Consider the following 22,200-nt stretch of genomic DNA (forward strand, 5'->3'; position numbering starts at 1 on the left):
TACAGGGATAACTCACACAGGCGACACTTACAGTGATAACTAACACAGGTGACACTTACAGGGATAACTCACACAGGTGACACTTACATGGATAGCAAACAGGCGACACTTACAGGGATAACTCACACAGACGACACTTACAGGGATAACTCACACAGGCGACACTTACAGGGATCACTCACACAGACGACACTTACAGGAATCACTCTGACGCAGGTGACACTTACATGGATATCTCACACAGACGACACTTACAGGGATAACTCACACAGACGATATTTAAAGGGATCACCCACACAGGCGACACTTAGACAGGGATAACTCACACAGGCGACACTTACAGGGATAACTCACACAGGCGACACTTACAGGGATAACTCACACAGGCGACACTTACAGGGATCACTCACACAGGCGACACTTACAGGGATCACTCACACAGGCGGCACTTAGACAGGGATCACCCACACAGGCGACACTTACAGGGATAACTCACACAGACGACACTTACAGGGATAACTCACACAGACGGCACTTACAGGGATCACTAACACAGGCCGCACTACACAGGGATAACTCACACAGGCGGCACAGGCGAGAGAGAGAGAGAGAGAGAGAGAGTAGTGTGTGTGCATGCGTGTCGTACTATTCCGGGTATGTCCGATTTTAAAGTGCTAGCCCGCTGAGGTACATAAAACATCGCGATTTCCTTGAAGATAATCTATTTCCATCTTGTTTACCGACAGTTTTTCAGTCTCAGTTATATCTCGCATAGAATATAATTAATTTATGTCTCCAACAGTTAAGTTGCATAGGTAACATGTTCCCCGTTACAAAATATAATTGTAAGATAGTTGACAGTTTTGCCCATATAAGGTCACAAAAACAATGTGTCACGGCTGAAGGATAAGAAGCCTTGATTGATTGAAGCGCCCTACAAATAACCGACAATCGCAAACTCATCCGTAACCTCAAAGAAGAGGCTTGTCCCGGAATAACACGAGTTGGTCTCGAATGTATGAAATCCTTCCAGAGGGGCACGACTCGCTATTCGGCTTGTCCCGGAATAACACGAGTTACTCTCGAATGTCGCAAACTGTACGGGCAGCTTTTTATTATCCAACTTTGGGTCGGTCAGTCGGTCGGCCAAGAATAAAAAATCTTGATTTGTTATTTATCTACTTGGATACTGAAGACAAAAAAACAACAACAAAAAAAACAAAAACAACAACAAAAAACAAAACAAAAAATCATCTGCAGCTTTCATTCTGCTTTATTTTGTCAAAAGACATATCTTGCATATCTTGAAAAAACCCTGATTGATTCTGCTTTCTTTGGTATTCAGGAAATAAAATATATGTACAACAGAATCATTTATTATGAAATTTGCACATTTTGAATCTATAGCACTGATTGCACTGCAAAGAAAAGGAGCCAACATCAACATAGACTGAATGAGATGTTACTGCCGCAAAGTTAGACACATCGGTCATTGAAACGTTTCTTTACTCTTTGATACATGATACTGTATTAATGGATGAAATCAAAAGAAAGAAGAATGTTAATACCCAGCACTTAGTCTTTTTGTGAATTTACTCATGACCTCTACCTACAGCCTTCACTTAAGAACTGACACAGGAAGGAAGAATTGAATGAGCAGTCGGTAGGTCCTGAATTCGAGTCACCAGAATTTTTTCACCTTTAATGTATATACTTTTTACTCGCCAGCCAAATTACAACCGTCCACGCAATGAGAAATACAGAAATAGAACAGAAATAGAAATGATGCCCTATGAGACCAGCCACGTGATTCCGTATTGTTCAAATCACTTACCTCAACACTCTAACATGTCCACAGTGTTTGAGCGAGGGACGTAGTGGAGTACCACGCACTGTGTACTTGGGACCTATAGTGCGTTTGCAATAGGAATTAAGATTTCGGAACACCTCCTACAATGATTTTATGTTTGTATATATACTAGCCACATAAAGAATATGTGCATTGTCAAAATATTATCCCAGTTGATAAGTACGATAACAGTGTCAAAGGTACATATAAACTTTAATGGAGTGATCACGAGACCATAACAAGTCGGGAGAATTTCAATTGAAAAGTCAATCACAATGACGTCACGATTCCACAAGCGGGACAGGGGTCAAACGATCATGTCACAAGCTCAATAACGGGTATGTCCACCATCGGCATTGAGAACAGCAGTGCATCGACGACGCATAGAGCCTATCAAACGTGCAAGGAAGGCTTGTGGGATGTCACGCCAGATTCTCTCAAGTTCTGTTGCAAGGTCAAGGACGTTATCTGGCGGATGAGGAAGACGGCGTAGACGTCGATCCATCTCGTCCCAAACATGCTCTATCGGGCAGAGATCCGGTGAATTTGCAGACCAAGGCAGTAAGTGGTGTTGCGGTGTTGCAAGAAATCCATAGCAACCCTTGCCGTATGAGGGCGCGCATTGTCCTGTTGGAATGTTAACCCAGGGCCATGACGTTGCAGAAAAGGAATTGCCACAGGTCGAAGAATCTGATCCCTGTAGCCCACACCAGTTAAGTTGCCCTGAACAATCACCAAAGGAGTTCTTTGGCGTGCTGTTATTCCACCCCAAATCATCACGGAACCACCATCAAAGCGATTCCTCTCCAAGACACAGGCCTGTGCATAACGTTCTCCAACGCGTCTATAGGCACGTTGACGTCCATCACTATGGGAAATGTTAAACCTGGACTCATCTGTAAAAACAACATTTCTCCACCAAAACAAGGGTCTGCGGACATGATTTCGGCACCACATTCGGCGAGCTTGTCGATGACGTTGTGTCGGGATAGGCCGTATGGCGGGACGTCGTGGTCTGATCCCGTGATGACGTAAACGTTGTCGAACTGTGTTGGGGTGGATACGGCGAAGTCCTGGGATGGTTCGGGCAGTCATCACTGCAGTCTGAAACCTGTGGCGAAGATGGGTCACCCTTATTCATATGTCCTGTCTTGGCGTTGTTACACATGGACGTCCAGAACGTGGCCGATCGATGACGTCATTTGTGTTCTGGTATCGTCTCACCAGTGCAGAAATGGTGTTCCGGTGGCAGTGGAAATGTGCAGCCACTTGTCGTTGAGACATTCCCCCACGGACCATCCCAATGGCCTCATGACGTTGTGCAGACGTGAGCCTTGGCATGCTATGCGTTTCAATAGCCGTTTAATTTTTGAACGATCGCAAGGGCAGGGGTTGAGCTTTCCAAAGTGACAGTATTGTGTGGCATTCATTTGCTCTGTTTCTCTTTTCCCCGAATGCACGCGCAACAACGTATTGCACGTCTCAAGGACGAACGAAACGTGGCACGTGCATGCATGTTGGATACATGTCACTAATCTCTGAATTTAAATCCTTATGTGTCTACACAGGTTTGATAAATTTAGAATTTAAATTTTGTATGCACAGTTTCTTTATGTGCCTAGTATATATCAGCTGTATCAGCTCACATTCTGTTCTTTTGAATTGTGGTGTACCCCAGGGTTCAGTTCAAAGGGCCATTTTGTTCACACTCCAGACAAAACTCGGTAACATGTTTTGATGTTCAAGAGATATTTCTATTGTGACGATCTGCATGGAGGCTGCTTCTCAAATAGATAGATTTACAGACAGACAGACATTTTATTCAGTAATAGGCCACTGGCCCAAAATACATTCATAAATATGATAAGAAGTTACATGCGTTTTACATCAAAACATCAGAATCTCTTATTTTCCCAACATTATATAAAAATAGGCACAAATTATTTATAACATTTATGTTTGTTGAAGTCATTATGTTTATAAAACTGTGTTGTGAAATAGGATGTTTCAAATATTTACCCAGAAACTTATTCCTTATATCTAGGTAGGCTTTACAATAAAGTAAAACATGTATTTCATCTTCAATTAAATTAAGATTATTTTTGTAGCAAAAGGACAGAATTTTGAATAAAAGGGACATTGTTATATCTACCGGTCTCAGAACTAAGTTTAAATTTACCGCATCTAAATTGTGTTTATCAATTTCTGAAATATGGGGCAATAAAGTTTCAACAGTCAGGAGGGACTTGAAAAGTATATAATTAGAACACTTGGTTGTATTATGTAGGGATGAGTACCAATCTTGTGAAAGATTATCAGACAATCTTTGCTTAAAAACAGAAATGAAACCATCAATATCTCCAATATCCTGTGAAATCCAAACAAAGCCAAACCCAAATCTAAATAAAATATTCTTGATATGAGATGCCCATGTTGTCCGTCCAGATTCATCCAAAGACTTAAGCATTAAATAAAACTGATGAGGTAATTAGATAGATTTAGAAGCATAGAAACTTGCACAAATAGTCTCCGAGTTAGGATGACAGACAACATAGTGATACAAAACAGGAGACATAATCGCCACATGTATTCCCAATACAAAACATACGTAATATAACAACAAAATACCTCAGCAGTCATAGAAATGAAATGTCACTGTCCAGAAATACCCAGTCTCGGTTATCAGCAGATTCCATCGGGCGTAACAGGCAAAATAGCAGGTGAATTATATAAATGAAACACTGGAAATCACGGTAGATGCCCATCAAGAGGGTAATTACGTCCTGCCCTTCATGTAGAAATCTCTTTGAGTCTGGTGTACTGTTCCGACTACAGCATCAGCAAACAGCGGAGATATCATGATAAGCAGTACAGTCATGGATTGAATAAAGGAGTCGCGGTTGTAATGCGTCACTCAGCAGGGAGATCATGTCAATGATGTGATATGGTCAAGAACTATCATCATCTGAGCGGCATGAGAAGCATAAGGAACGTTCTGTGACAGCTCTGAAACAGCTCTGAAGCGATCCTTTGTTCCGTCAATTGAGGGAAAGTGTCCCAGCTGGGGTTTCAGCAGAGCAAATGAAGCGCCTTTAAAAGGTCTAAAATACCACTGGATGGCTATTTGAGATCGCATCGTTGCCTTTAAAGTTTTGTATTATCTATGTGTGTGTGTACATGGCACAGATTCAGTGTGATCTGGTGAAGGATTTAGTTACCCGGTATGTTGCCTGACATTATATTCAGAAAGCGCACAAATAATCCAATTTGAAAATTGAAAAGGTTCGGATATGAACCTCCTGATAGAACAGCTGATGTCAGGACTCCGTGCCTGTTGATCTCAAGTCCAACATGATACCTATGATACTTGGTACCTAATCTGCCCTTTCATTCCTTCAAAGATACGTCTTCAATAACTATCGATATTCGATCTATATGTAGTTAACGGTTATCGATCTCTAAGATCTATATCGATAGCCACCCCTTGACCCTATTCTGCTCTGGAATCCCGCCAAGGAGCCAAACAGGGGACATATGGAGCTGGAGCTGTAGAAACAGGAAGGTAAACATGGGATACTTATAATTAACTAACAATTACTAATTAATAATTTCGGTTTAACGTCGTGCTTGAGAATATTTCGCTCATATGACGACGTGCATGCGTCTGTATGTGTATGTGTGGCTGCTAGTACTAGCCCAGACTGAAGCTGGTTTTATAGTGCTAGGCCACTGAGATACCATGCCGCAGTGAAGCATGAATACCCCACTCAGACACATTATACTGACTCCGAGCCGACCAGTCCTTGTACCCATTAATGCCGAGCGCCAGACAGGGACCAATAAGTACCATATTTTAAACGTATATTGGTATGATGCGGTCGGGGATCGAACCTGCGACCTTCCGCTCTCCGGGCGGACGCTCTAACCACTACACCACAGAGGCGGTGCGCCGTCCATGGATATTCACAGTGATCCCACAGTCACAGTGATCCCACCCACCCAATAACAATTGCCACACTCTACGTTACTCTCCTTTGCGCCAAAATATAATGTTGATTTCTTTGAGAACACACAGTTTGCCCAACGACGATTGGTGCAGCGCTGCCGCTCATGACAATAACGTCTGTCAGTGACGTCACGGTCCGTCAGTCCCCGGATAACACGTGGGCGTCGGGCACTCAAGTTCCATCTGCAGGTTCCATGTGCAGGTTCCATCTGTATTACGTATCGTCTCTCCACACTCTAACTTCTGTAGTTCTGTGAAGCCATGTTTGTGGAATCGATCACGGGTCCTCGTCGTGACAAGCGAACACATTCACACTGTGCTACATCCAAATATATATTGGAAATACAAAGTAGACACGTTAATGACCATTTGGTGTAAAAATATATGATCCATTCGAGTATGAATAAGCATGTTCCCGGTATATGTTTGAGACTCACAACTCCCGACAGACAAATCTGCATTTGCCATTTTCGTACGTCGCTTTTCACAATCCTGCTTGTTGCCGTTGACGTTGACACTCTCTTAGTTTTACTACTACTGCTCTTCTACTACTACTACTACTACCTACTACTACCGCACCACTCCTTAATACTACTACTACTACTACCACCACTCCTTACTACTACTACTACCGCTGCTGCTACTGCTACAACTACTAGTACTACTTCCACTACTGCTATTCTCACTACTGCTCCTTGCAACCACTTGCGTAATACTAATGCTTCTACTACTACCACCACTGCTTGCTACTACTATTACTACTACCACTACTACTACTACTACCACTACTACTACTACTCACTGCTACTACTCACTACTACTACTACCACTACTACTACTACTACTACCACCACTACTACTACCACTACTACTACTACTACTACTACTACTGCTACTACTACTACTACTACTCACCACTCACTACTACTTACTGCTACCACTACTACTACCACTACTACACTACTACTACTCACCACCACTACTACTACTACCACCACCACTCACTACTACCACTACTACTACACCACCACCACTACTACTACTCACTCACTACCACCACCACCACTACTACCACTACTCTACTACTACTACTACTCACTCACCACTACCACTCACACCACCACTAACCACAACCACTACTACTACTACTACTACTACTACTCACTACCACCACTCACTCACACCACTACTACTACTCACTACTACTACTACTACTACTTCACCACTACTACACTACCACCACTCACTCACTACTACTACTACTCACTCACTCACCACCACCACCACCACCACTCTACCAACTACTACCACCACCACCACCACTACCACTACTCACCATCACTACTCACTACTACCACCACCACTCACCACCACTCACCACCACCTGACTCACCACCACCACCACTCACACCACCACTCACTCACTACCACCACCACTACCACTGCACCACCACTCACTACCACTACCACTACTCACCACCACTACCACCACCACTCACTACACCACCACCACCACCACCACCACCACCACCACCACCACCACCACCACCACCACCACCACCACCACTACCACCACCACCACTACCACCACTCACCACCACCACCACCACCACCACCACCACCACCACCACCACTCACCACCACCACCACCACCACCACCACCACCACCACCACCACCACCACCACCACCACCACCACCACCACCACCACTTCACCACCACCACCACCACCACCACTTCACCACCACCACCACTACTCACTACCACCACCACCACCACCACCACCACCACCACTACTACCACCACTACTCACCACCACCACCACTCACCACCACTACTCACTACTACCACTACTACTACCACCACCACCACCACTACCACTACTACTACTCACACTACTATACTACCACCACTACCACCACTAACCACTACCACTCACCACTACCACTACTCACTCACCACTACCACTACTACCACTCACTACCACTACCACTACCTACTACTACTACTACTACTACTACTACTACTACTACTACTACTACTACTACCACTACTACTACCACTACTACTACTACTACTACTACTACTACTACTACCTAGTTACTACTACTACCACTACTACTACTACCACTACTACTACTACTACTACTTACTACTACCACTACTACTACTATAACTACTACTACTACTACTACTACAACCAAAACAGATGCCTTTCTTCTGACTAAACGTTCCTGACTATTCACATCACTATACCTATTAAAGTGACCGCCTCCGTGGTGTAGTGGTTAGAGCGTCCGCCCGGAGTGCGGAAGGTCGCGGGTTCGATCCCCGACCGCGTCATACCAACATACGTTCAAATATGGTACTTGTTGGTCCCTGTCTTGCGATCGGCATTAATGGGTACAACAAGGACTGGTCGGCTCGGAGTCAGTATAATGTGTCTGAGTGGGGTATTCATGCTTCACTGCGGCATGGTATCTCAGCGGGCTAGCACTATAAAACCAGCTTAAGTCTGGGCTAGTACAAGCAGCCACACATACGCATGCATGTCGTCATATGAGCGAAATGTTCTTGAGTATCACCTTACCATTTCACCTCACCTCACCATTTCACCTCACCATTTCACCTCACCTCACCATTTCACCTCACCTACACACTCCAACCTGGATGCTGTTGAACTACCCACACACGACTCGCGCGTCAACTGTTAGCTGAAGACCAACAACTGTGATCGGCGTTTAAATAACTACATGTGTTGCCGTGTTAAAAAAAATAACGAAAAGGTGTTCCTAATTACCTCACAGGTAAAAAGTCACCGAGTCTGTCCCCATGACATTACAGGTGATGTACACAGGTACTGCGACTGAATCTGTCTGCTTGTAATGACCACAAGCCCTCGTGTCTTTGTGAGGAATAAAGATTTAAAAAGATGACATGACCCCCGACTCGAAATGCTTCACAGTACAATACATCATGATATGTTTAGGAGAAAAACATCATGTACTACTACTACGTACTACTACTATTTCTACTACTACGACTTCTACTACTACGACTTCTACTACTACTACTATTTCTACTACTACTCCTTGCTACTACTACGACTTCTACTACTACTCCTTGCTACTACTACGACTTCTACTACTACGACTTCTACTACTACTACTATTTCTACTACTACTCCTTGCTACTACTACGACTTCTACTACTACTACTACTACTACTACTACTTCTACTACTACGACTTCTACTACTACGACTTCTACTACTACGACTTCTACTACTACTACTACTTCTACTACTTCTACTACTACTACGACTTCTACTACTACTACTACTACTACTACTACTACTACTACGCTACTACTACTACGACTTCTACTACTACTACTACTACTTTCTACTACTACTACTTCTACTCCTTGCTACTACTACGACTTCTACTACTACGACTTCTACTACTACTACTATTTCTACTTCTACGACTTTCTACTACTACTACGACTTCTTCTACTACTACGATTTCTACTACTACGACTACGACTTCTACTACTACGATTTCTACTACTACGACTTCTACTACTACTACTATTTCTACTTTCTACTACTACGACTTCTACTACTACTACGACTTCTACTACTACTACGACTTCTACTACTACTACTATTTCTACGACTTCTTCTACTACTACTTGCTAATACTAATACATTTACTAGTACCACCATTGCTGTTGCGGTCTTGTGTCACTGAAGTATGGGAGGTGCAACATCTATGTCCTTAACATTCAATTTTCCAATTATTCATGAATTCTGAAAGGCCCACAAACATGTTTATGCGCATCCCATTTAATCATACATAATGCACAATATTTCTGTTTATTATGTCATTACATTTGTTTACTTATAAGAATGTAGTATGTAAAATGAAATGACATTGATATAGATATATTGAATAAACACGTGCATGGAGGGACGGTAAATGTGAAGTTTGCTGATGATGCAGCCATTGTTGGTCAGATGTATGATTATGAATCAGAACGACGATACAGAGATAATGTAAAGAATTTCACATCATGGTGTACAGGGAATCATTTGATTTTAAATGTGAAAAAGACAAAAGAACTCTGTATTGATTTCAGAACTAACTCCCCAACAGTACCACCTTTGTTCATTAATGATGAACCAATTGAGACAGTCACTGAATACAAGTATCTTGGAACTTTTATTGATAGCAGGTTAACGTGGAACACCAACACAGATGCCCTGTATAGTAACTGTCAACAACGCCTCCATCTAATGCGCAAACTGCGATATTTTAATGTTTCCCAATCTGTTATGATGTTGCTTTATACCACTTTTATTCAGAGTAAACTCACTTTTTCTTCTCAGTGCTGGTTCGAGTCTGTTTCAGTCAAAAACAAATCAAAACTTAACAAAATTGTCAATACAGCTAGTAAACTAGCGGGTCACTTTCGATAATCTTTCACTTCTCTATGAGCGGCAAGTACTTTCAGCGACTGAAAAAATCATTAATGACACAACACATTTTTTAAATCTAGAGTATAAGCTTCTACCTTCGGGCCGCCGCTATACAGTGCCAATCACCAAGACTATACGAGCTCGAACGTCTTTTGTACCTCAAAGCATTGCAAGTTTAAACAAATGTTGAATGTCCAGTTTTCATCTTATTCATTTATTTCTATTTAAGCACATATTTATCTCTTTTTGTGTTTTTAGTAATGTCATATTTTATGTTGTTATTCTTTTGTATTTTTGTCAAGCTCTGTGAACATAAACAAATTCCTTTTAAGGTAATAAAGTATTGTCTGTCTGTCTGTCTGTCTGTGGTGCAACATCAAATCCCAGCATTGTGAGGTTGCTGCAACGTTGGTTAAGACGTGAAAGCACCTCACTCACGTACCGAATACTATACGCTGTGTACGTTTGCTGTTTAACGGTGCACTCAGCAATATTCCAGCTTTATGACGGCGATCTGTGAAAAATCGAATCCGACCCAGACAATCCAGTGATTGAAATCATGAGCATCAACCTGACAATGCTGTGTCAACTAGGTCAGCCAGCGGCGTAAAACCCAACTCCCTCACTCACTATTCATGCAGGTCCGCAATATATGACCGCCAAGCAGCAGACGACGCAGACGAATCTAGTTACTTAGCTTTACCCAGTGCACTCAGATAAACATCGGTACATTTCGGATAGTATTTTACTCAAGATTTCCATGCGAGTTAAGGAAGTTACGTAAGGTGTGTACAGATTGATTTAGCAGTGTGACGCATGAAATCTGATAACCTGTAGGATGAAGAGATGATTCACTTTCTGTCTTGAGTATTTGTTTTGCACTAGCCTTGGCTCAATCTGGGCCAAACAAGCTCGTGATTGATACTAATTATAAGAGGTACATCCAACACCTTCAGGTTAGGATGACTCGCAAAGTGTCGTCAGTAACAACATATTGCAAGGGAGTGGGGAACCACTAGTGAGCTTCCCAAACATCTCACCCATGTTCAGAGTCGAACCAGGGTTTGTAAACAAAACCAACCGCTGAACCACTAGGCTACCAGTTCCAGTGATACATGCATTCAAAGCAATGAGCAATAGCTACATGCTGGTGTCGAGATGTCATGTGCGACTTATGCAACCAAAACAATCCAGATACATACATTTCATAACATTTTATTGGCCGCAGAAATCACAGAGATAAATATGGTCACAAACGCGGATGTCTTGAGGGGCCAGGACCTTTATGCGCATGCGTTGAGCTGCACGGACCAGGTTCCAGACGGACATGGGAAGCTTGACAGTTCCCCATTGTTGCAGACAACACCTTTTGTGTCATCTTCAAGATCGGGGAATATATACACAGCAGTCGGGGGGCATGGGTACTCGCACGCTGAAAACACAAATAGACATCAAGGCTCATAAGTAAGATTTTGTTTGTCTTTACTATTTGTTTGCTGTTTAAATCCGCGTTCAGTATTCCAGCTCTATGGCGGCGGTCTATAAATAATCGAGTCTGGACAAGACAATCTAGTGATCAAGAGTATTTTGTTATATTTTTTAACATTTTCCTTAGTTTTGTCGAAAACAATAACAATATAAGTTGTTCGCTGTTCACGAGGGGTGCATGGGTTCATACTTCGGGCTTCGGGAACATAAACAAACATCGAGGGTACATCAACCCATGGGCCCCGAGGGACCAGTGAACAACGTATATATCTTACCGAACACCTTAATGGTAATTTTGATTTGTTTGAAGCACGGGTACAAATCTTTTTGCATCCATCGCTAGATTTTGCTGACAAGAAAACAGATTTAAAGTTATCTCCGTTCCACCGATTTGCATTTGCAAAACATCGGTACTTTCCGTACATCATACGTGATTAAATGTTATTCGAGATAAAGAATTACTTCCACGAAGTACCAAATGAGTTGCCATTGACAGCAGGGTACATTGAAATATTACTCGCTTGTAAGCGGGGTACACTGAAAATAATAGAAGAGCGCTCAGCCAATCAGAAAGCGACATTTATGTATGAGGTCAGATAATATACTTGGCAATGCTTCATTTCCCACTGATTTTGTGAAAATAGAGGAACGTGGGAACAGATTCGGCATAAGTCTTTTCTTCATACTGAACACTACATATACTAGCAACACCGTTTCATTATACCGGATATTGCTTCCAGTGAATTATACCGTATATACTTACGTATTCAGTAGACCTCATTTTCTCACTGCGTTTGTTTAGTTGTTGTCTTACTTTCCACGAATGTATATTTTTTTAAATTCCAGAGACATATCGACATTAATTGTGTACAATCACAGCTCGAAGCAACGGGATCCAATACTTGTATACTGACAGCAAAATACATAACAGATAGAAATGCAATGACTTTATGTTTAATCACGCAGCGACAAAATAAACTGACACATCTGTTCGAGTCTTTAAAGTGGAAGTTTGTTTGTTTGTTTCTAGTTTAACGTCGTAGGCAGCAGTATTCCAACTTCGTGACGGTGGTCAGTAAATAATGGTGTCTGGTCAGAAATATCCAGTGATTGATACCCTGAGCACTGATTCACGCAGTAGGGATGGGATCAAATGCATAATGCAAATGCTAGCCTGACTATCGATCCCATTAGTCACCTATTAAAACAAGCGCGGATTACTGAATATCCATCTCGATCGTCCTGGGAGTGAGTGAGTGAGTGAGTGAGTGAGTTTAGTTTTACGCCGCACTCAGCAATATTCCAGCTATATCGCGGCGGGCTGTAAATTATCGACTCTGGACCAGACAATCCAGTGATCAACAGCATGAGCATCGATCTGCGCAATTGGGAACCGATGGTATGTGTCAACCAAGTCAGTGAGCCTGACCACCGGATCCCGTTAATCGCCTCTTACGACAAGCATGGGTGGCAGAAGACCAATCTAACCCGGATCTTCAGGGGCTGATCGTCCTGAGAAGTAAAAATATCAATAAGTAAAATATTAAACCTTTTTTCTTATCTATATTATTAAATACCCATATTTTTTCTGATAACAGCTAAGCGTGCAATACAGCTTGGTGAGGCGGATTCCGTATTGCACCTCGCTTTCCGTATTGCACAGCTGATGGATCTATCTTTCCAATGTTCGGCAGTACTCGGATCCTTCCGCCAATATCTACTTTAGATATCATTTAGGTCATGGGTATTATTATAGTTATTAAAATGGAAGTTCATATTATTCTGTTTTGTTTCTGTTGTGATTAAAACATGGCACTTGATTGATGACGTCAGGCGGAGGAACACGATCTCAAATTTACATGTCTGAAACGGAGTGCGGAGTGATACTCAGGTCACGGTAAAAGTGATGTTGTTTTACGGCTATCATGATTCAGTGCCAGCGTTATCGCAGAACTCTGAGAATGCGTCTAGACAAGACAAACCTATGTAAGCATGACCTAGTCTGTTAAACATTCACGTGGAGAATACTTACATCCACGTAGAACTACTAGAAGATACTATTCTCCTCTAGCATCGCCTTAGGAACCAGTGGCTTATGAACATGTACTTACATACGAGTGTCTATGTAGCATAAGACGAACGCCATATATATTTCAAATGTATGCACACTAAACTACGGTTATAACGAACTCAATGGGCCAAAATGTTGTTCGTTATGATCGTTGTTCATTTTACGCACTTTGATAAGAGTCAACTGCAACTGAAGGGGTCGTCGGCACGGGTACTACAGATATGTACCCCAGGTGCGTTTCTGTATACAGAAAGGTACCCTGGCAATAATGAGAATACAGAAACGTACCCTAGGACGATTCCATTCCAATTGTGTCGTATTCTTGATCGGAACTGTCATGCTGTTGTATTAGATACATTTGATTGCGTTATGTAAGTAATGAGAATACACAGTAACAGATATTTCGCGATGCACATGAATACCACTCGGAATCAGTTGAACGGGAACAACTACATATGGTTTCGGTTTTGGATTGCGGAATATGGACTCGTCCGCCTTTTAGGGTACCGGGTACGTTTCTGTACTTTGACTTTGTTTAGGGTACATATCTGTATACAGAAACGCACCTGGGGTACGTATCTGTAGTACCCGTGCCGACAACGACCCCTTCAGTTTCAAAGTGCGTAAAATGAACAACGATCATAACGAACAACATTACTTTTGCTCAACTGCAAGTGGCAAGTGGCCCGGGACAACATTACACTTGCTCAACTGCAAGTGGCCCGGGACAGAAAAGACAATTCGTTGTATCCGTCAGTTCGACATAAGCGTATTCATCATACAAGTAGTTTAGTGTATTTGTAGAAGTAAAATACATCCTCTCAGAGATTTCCACAAAGACGACCGAGAAACGAAACTTTTAATGACCAACAGTTACAGTTCGCTGACTGAGTGCTGTGTTAGACACAGTTATTATCAGCGTTGCTGTAGGACGTCCCTGCGGGGCAGTCCCTCGAAGCCCGTTGTCCCTGGAAGCAGCTGACGAATTTGGTTGGGCTGGTGAGGTCGGGGAAGATAATGCCGACACCGGGGGGACAGGGGTAGTCGCATTCTGAAAACACACGACCGGGGAACCATCATGGCGGCGAGTCACGTAGGGTCACGTGACCAGAACCAAGATGGCCGTGAAACTTGTCATTTGTGTTAGTAGAGGATGAATAGAATATGTGAGTTAGCTGATAGAGCATAACACCGTTATGAACAAGAGAGAGAGAGAGAGAGCAGAAGAGGTTATTGTTGTAAAGCAACGATGTCCAGTATTAGGGGAAATGGTAGGAGAATAATAATACTTGTCCATGATGTCATGCAAGCCAACCCTGGAACAGCCTCTCATCTCTATATAAAAGAATATGCGTTAAATGTTTGTCGGTTTGACAAAATGTATATTCAGTTTGTCAGTGAAAGGTCTCACAGTTTCAATCTGCTGCTGCAGCCATTGGGTCATTCTTGTGGATCTTCAGAACGTCTTCTAATCGTCGACGGATATTGGCTTTAGGATGCAGTATTGGACATGTTATCAACTCGGATATTGAGCAAACAGAGAGTGAGTGAGTGAGAACGGTTTTACGCCATTGTATGCAACGTTTGTTTGGACACCAGAAAGTGACTTAACACTCTGTCAGATTGGGATAATCGACCTCAGGTCTTGAGTGTAAAGCGGAAACGCTTTGACTACTGCGCTAGCCGGAACTGAGTAATGAATGATCAGCTAACAATGGCGTCATAGAACGACCTTGACCCACTCCATTGACAAGCAAGTATTGGAGACTAGTCTTTTAGTACTTGGGTTGAGGTTAGAGACAGTTAGGGGACGTTCATCGGGAAGCATGACAGTGTTCAGAGGAAGTAATATAGAACAACGATATACATATCAACGCGAACAGTCGCGTCTCGAGTTAATGCACAGAGGCTTCCAAGGACTAACCTAAGTTTAGATCAGAATGTGTTCACGTATATCAGACAGTGGGTTACGCACCTCGACTACAGCGACAAAGGGCACACACCCATGCAGTTAGGAGGACGGACTGTGTAATAGTGCTGGCTAAAATGATCGATAATCACAACTATCGTCGATAGGAAAAAATATTAATGATTATTGATATGAAAACTGTGTTATCGATAATATCGTACATTAACTTTTGTAAAAAAGAAAGTTTTAATTTTCTCACACAATATACAATTTTACGACTTTATTCACAGTCTGCCTCTAATCATGTTGGGGACGCTGTTTTGGTAATAATCCATGCGAAAACATGTCACCGCTCTGCAGTAATGTGAAATATATTCATTACTTTCAGGTACTTTGCTCAAAGTTACGTCTCCGATTACATTTATCGATAACCGATCCATATTTAGTTAACGATTATCGATATCTATGTCGATACCCAGCCCTAGACTGTTTAATGTATACAAGTTCCTGAATGTCGCGGCACTACGCTGTGCATCTAGAATACGATTTTCTCACAAGAATTATCAATGACTCCATCTATTGTTATCATGTCTTGATCTTTTTTGATACGATAACATAAACAAAACACGGCCCTTTCGACAACCAATACAAACATCACCGATCCCACCCAACGTTACCCGCAGAGGAGGATTCACGTGCAAGCGATATTACCCCAAATTTGCTGACTGTCATCCTGGTATTCAAATTGTCAGGGTTTGAATCAATATGAAATTCTTACTCTGGTTTTAGCTAAATTCTCCTTTTCATGTTTGGAATCGTTCATATTGTTCTTAAAGCAGAGTGTACATTGGATGATGATAATGCAGTTCCGATAATACTGGAACAATGTATACTTGGGATATTTGATGACTTTACTGTCATCAAATGAGTGAGTGAGTTTAGTTTTACGCCGCGCTCAGCAATATTCTAGCTATATGGTGGCGGTCTGTAAATAATGGACCAGACAATCCAGTGATCAACAGCATGAGCATCGATCTGCGCAATTGGGAACCGATGACATGTGTCAGCCAAGCCAGCGAGCCTGACCACCCGATCCCGGTCATAACATGATATAACGAGTGAGTGAGTATTGGTTTACGCCGCTTTTTGCAATATTTCATCAATATCACGGCGGGGGACACAAGAAATGGGCTTTAAACATTGCCATTAAGAGTGGACGTCATTCTGCCCCACAGCGATTCAAACAACATAACACGTGTATACATTCTCATTCTGTTGGTATTGATCTATCGATTAAAGCATACATGCATATAAAAAGATAAGCCAGTTTTCCAAAGACCAAGCCAGTACGTCACTTCCTGTGGCATTATAATTTCATTTCATATAAAAGTGTAAATAGTTACATGATCTTGTTAATGAGGGCACAGATAGGTGTTAGTGACATACACACATAATCAAATACAGATAGCTGGAGTATTAGTTGTGTTACAACAGGCAAATACAAGACTGACAATGATTATGATGAGGTTTACATATTACCATGACAACAGCCAGAAACAAGAAGTAGTCATGTTTATACGTCATGTAAACATAAGTGTAACTTAAACTAAATTTAAAATGAAATATTTGAGACATATTAGTTTTTCTCTGTTAAACATATTGAGATACAGAAATATTACACGACAAGGATGCATCAGTAAGGTGAGCATGTTGACTAGCACAGGTAAAAATGAAGATATGCTGATGAGCAAAAGAAACCACACGTTTGGATTTTAATAAAATATCTTAAGTTAGCAAGCCAGCTATATTACGTCAAAACATGACCTGCACTGGCGTATTGTCAGAACTCAAGAATTACTTGATCTTATGATTTAAAATCCTTACAAATTATGAAGTAAAAGAAAAACTACACCCCATCCACACACGCACGCACGCACTCACGCGCACGCACGCACACACACCACACACACACACACACACACACACACACACACACACACACACACACACACACACACACACCACACCACCCATACAGAATACAAATCCCCCAACACATTTTGTATAATTAGCAAGTATTGATGAATACCTTAGATTTATTATTTCTGTAAACAAACAGATTTCTGTTTTTCGGTCCATAATTTACATTTAAAAATTGTAATGATCATATGGTTGTACATACATATCTTACACTGGCAACCTTTACATCAAAATACCCAGCTACAGATTACAGGAATGAATGATGAATAAATAGGTCTATTCAAATTCTTTCAATTCAGTTATCACCTACTAGTATATGTATACTTTCTTTTGTCCTTCACTATACATTTGCTGTTGTTACCTAACGTTTCATGGATCACTATTGCAGGTGAGACAAAGAAACACACTTCCGTTAATGGAATCAAATACTATACTTATAATACTGAAATACTGTATTACCTACTGCAAACATACTCAACCTATTACACAAGACACACATATACCGCTTACCATTACCACACGTCATACATGTCTCACACAGACCAGATATATATCCGTCTTTTTGACACCTATGCTAATTGGGTTGCATGTGTGTCATATCTACTTCAAACAGGAAACACCTGTATCACACATGGCTTACCTACATGAGACAGGTCACACATATACCTTACCTATATCACAGAAGGTACCGACTCTGTTCACAGGACATTCACATGTGAATACCGTTGCCGAGACATCGACACACGTTCCGGTATTACATGGCTGGCTGGCACAAGCTGAAACACATGTGGGTGTTTTGTACACCACTGACGAAATTGTCTGTGGACTAGATATAAGTAGCCATTGCGCAGAAACCATTTCGTCAATGGCAATCTAGATGGATGTTGTGAAGAGATCAAGATAGCCATTGGGCAGTTCATTGCGACGACAGTGGTCAGTCCATAACGGACGTCTATGTCATTAGTACATCTAGTAATTTTAGATTTAGAGCTTAGGACCATCGCTGTCTCATTTTCGCCTAAGCTTGCTCAGTTGTCTACATTTTAGAGAAAATGTTTCGGCAAGTATTCCTTGGGGAACCGAGCATGAGGATGGAATTACGACAGAGATATATGTATAGATAAATAGTTGTGATTATGGGGTGAAGATATATGTCTCCTGGACCATGGAAAATACTTTTAAAAAGGAGCCCAACTCAAATCGAGAATGATTAAGCAAGTCTAGATTGTCTCTGCTCTGGGAATTGTTCCGGGCTCCATTTCACTTTATTATCATTATAATTTTATGGCCGTTATTAAAGAAGGAAATGTTACTTTTTGGACGAAATGCCAACCTTGATGGATCTAGCACATATCCAGAAGGATATCTATAAAGGAGGCAGTGGTACACACAGGCATTAACATAGGTGTTAACAGAAAGATGAATGCCACATATTGGATCCTAGACACTGGCAAGTATGTATGCTCTCTTTGCATATCGATCGATACACATTGACAGGATTATAGGATACTACAAAAGAGGGTACTCGTGTGCAAAGAAGGTTACAGTATATACTGTAGGCAGCGTTACTACACACGAGGATATTGGTATAGAAAGGAGGTTACTGCACACAATGAAGGCAATGTTACTACACACGAGGATATTGGTGTAGAAAGGAGGTTACTACACACAATGAAGGCAATGTTACTACACACGAGGATATTGGTATAGAAAGGAGGTTACTGCACACAATGAAGGGAATGTTACTACACACGAGGATATTGGTGTAGAAAGGAGGTTACTGCACACAATGAAGGCAATGTTACTACACACGAGGATATTGGTGTAGAAAGGAGGTTACTACACACAATGAAGGCAATGTTACTACAATGAAGGGAATGTTACTACACACGAGGATATTGGTGTAGAAAGGAGGTTACTGCACACAATGAAGGAATGTTACTACACACGAGGATATTGGTGTAGAAACCAGGATATTGGTGTAGAAAGGAGGTTACTACACACAATGAAGGCAATGTTACTACACACGAGGATATTGGTGTAGAAAGGAGGTTACTGGGAATGTTACACAATGAGGATATTGGTGCAAGAAAGGAGGAGGTTACTGAGTGGAATGTTACTACACGAGGATATTGGTGTAGAAAGGAGGTTTACTGCACACAATGAAGGGTGTAATGTTACTACACACACGAGGATAAACGAGGATATTGGTGAGGTTAGGAAAGGAGGTTACTACACACATTGATGAGGTAATGTTACCACAATGAACGAGGAATGTTACTGAAGGAACAAGGAGGATATTGGTGTAGAAAGGAGGTTAGGTTACTGAAGGGAATGTTACTACATACAGAGGATATTGGTGTAGAAAGGAAGGAATGTTACTAACACGAGGATATTGGTGTAGAAAATGTTACTACATAGAAAAGAGGTTACTACAGGGGATATTGGTGTAGAAAGGAGGTTACTGCACACAATGAAATGAAGGTGATGTTACTACACGAGGATATTGGTGTAGAAAGGAGGTTACCACACACAATGAAGGAAATGTTACTACACACACGAGGGATATTGGTGTAGAAAGGAGGTTACTGCACAATGAAGGGAATGTTACTACATACGAGGATATTGGTGTAGAAAGGAGGTTACTGCACACAATGAAGGGAATGTTACTACACACGAGGATATTGGTGTAGAAAGGAGGTTACTACACACAATGAAGGGAATGTTACTACATACCAGGATATTGGTGTAGAAAGGAGGTTACTGCACACAATGAAGGGAATGTTACTACACACGAGGATATTGGTGTAGAAAGGAGGTTACTGCACACAATGAAGGAATGTTACTACACACGAGGATATTGGTGTAGAAAGGAGGTTACTACACACAATGAAGGGAATGTTACTACACACGAGGATATTGGTGTAGAAAGGAGGTTACTGCACACAATGAAGGGAATGTTACTACACACCAGGATATTGGTGTAGAAAGGAGGTTACTACACACAATGAAGGCAATGTTACTACACACGAGGATATTGGTGTAGAAAGGAGGTTACTACACACAATGAAGGCAATGTTACCACACACCAGCATATTGGTGTAGAAAGAAGGTTAGTACAATGTTACAGAACGATTGAAACACGATTTAGGTTACTACACAAGGGTTACAGGTGTAGAAAGAAGGTTACTGCACATAACAAAGGAAATGTTACTACCCACGAGGATATTGGTATGCAAAGGTTAGTGTACACAGTGAAGAGAATGTTACTACACAAGATACAAGTGCAGACAATGTTGCAGAAAGTTGTTATACTGAGTGAAAGTATAGACAGGATTCTATAGAAAACAGGAAGATGTGCCCAGGAGGTTGTGGGAAAGTCCCAGATAGAAATACGTCACACTAACGACAGGGACTTGTGTTGCAAGATTGCACGATGGTATCTGTGTTGTCGCCCTGACAGGTCAAGCCTCCATTTGAAGGAGGGGGATTGGTGCAGGTTCTACTCCGGGAAACCTGCTGCTGTCCAGTCCCGCAAATCTTGGTGCACGTTGAGGGCGTGCCCACCACTGACCACGCGCTCCAGCCACCGTTCACTGCCAGAGAGGGAATAAATAATATCAACACAATAGAATGATCATTTTCGATTATTTACCGAAGTAGGTTCCATTGGGCGCGAATGTTAAAACAATGGGGAACATATAGATGGACCACTGACAATCAGTGATGGCATGTGTTTGTCGCGATACTGGAACCTGTCCTGCTTGTCACCGTCCACTCGCATCTTCCAAAATGTACGCGTTTGTTTGGTGCCTAACGTCGAACCCAGCAGTACTCCTGCCATATACGACGACCCATGGCGAAATAATCGCACGCCCTTTTGTTTCTTAAGTTGCCTAAGGCCACGCACCAGTACTCCTGATCCCGTAAGTGACAGTTAACCGGATATTCCTGTGACAACAAGACTATTTACTGATCTTGTTAAATCATACAATATTAATTTTGTATTACATGTTTCGAGTAAAACACCTAACGTCTGTCTTTTAGTAGCAAAATACAACGCATGTCTGTGTCCTTGAGAGATCTATACCAAGGGCTAAGCTGGTACTGGTACGTACATCAGATGTTTGAAGCATGTGAGGTTGTTTGTGTCCTTATATTAAGGTTGCATCCAGAACTTTGTAAGTATAGAATATGCTTGATGCATTCAATGCTGCTTGTGTCATTCAGTTTGTATCCTTGACGGAACTGTGTAGGGTCTAAATATATTGCATGTTTGAGGCAAGCAGTAATTTGTCGTTGAGAGATCTATATCAGGGGTTTATGAATACAATACAATGTTGTTTGTGTCGTTTGATCTGTATCAGGGGTTTATGAATATAATACAATGTCGTTTGTGTCGTTGAGAGATCTATA

General features: G+C 41.7%; 1 long non-coding RNA gene across 1 annotated transcript; it reads right to left on the reverse strand.

Annotated features, from left to right (window-relative positions):
• Positions 1-14,740: 14,740 nt before the first annotated feature.
• Positions 14,741-21,386, reverse strand: LOC124273097. Its single transcript, XR_006897550.1, has 3 exons — positions 21,192-21,386; positions 18,456-18,560; positions 14,741-14,946 (listed from the first exon to the last, which is right to left on the reverse strand). It is a non-coding gene; the product is annotated as an uncharacterized LOC124273097 (long non-coding RNA).
• Between the last annotated feature and the right edge of the window lie 814 nt (positions 21,387-22,200).

Source organism: Haliotis rubra, unplaced genomic scaffold (genome assembly GCF_003918875.1).
Source record: "Haliotis rubra isolate DU_JTF1 unplaced genomic scaffold, ASM391887v1 Scf1032, whole genome shotgun sequence".
In the NCBI taxonomy this organism is placed as follows: Eukaryota; Metazoa; Mollusca; class Gastropoda; order Lepetellida; family Haliotidae; genus Haliotis; species Haliotis rubra.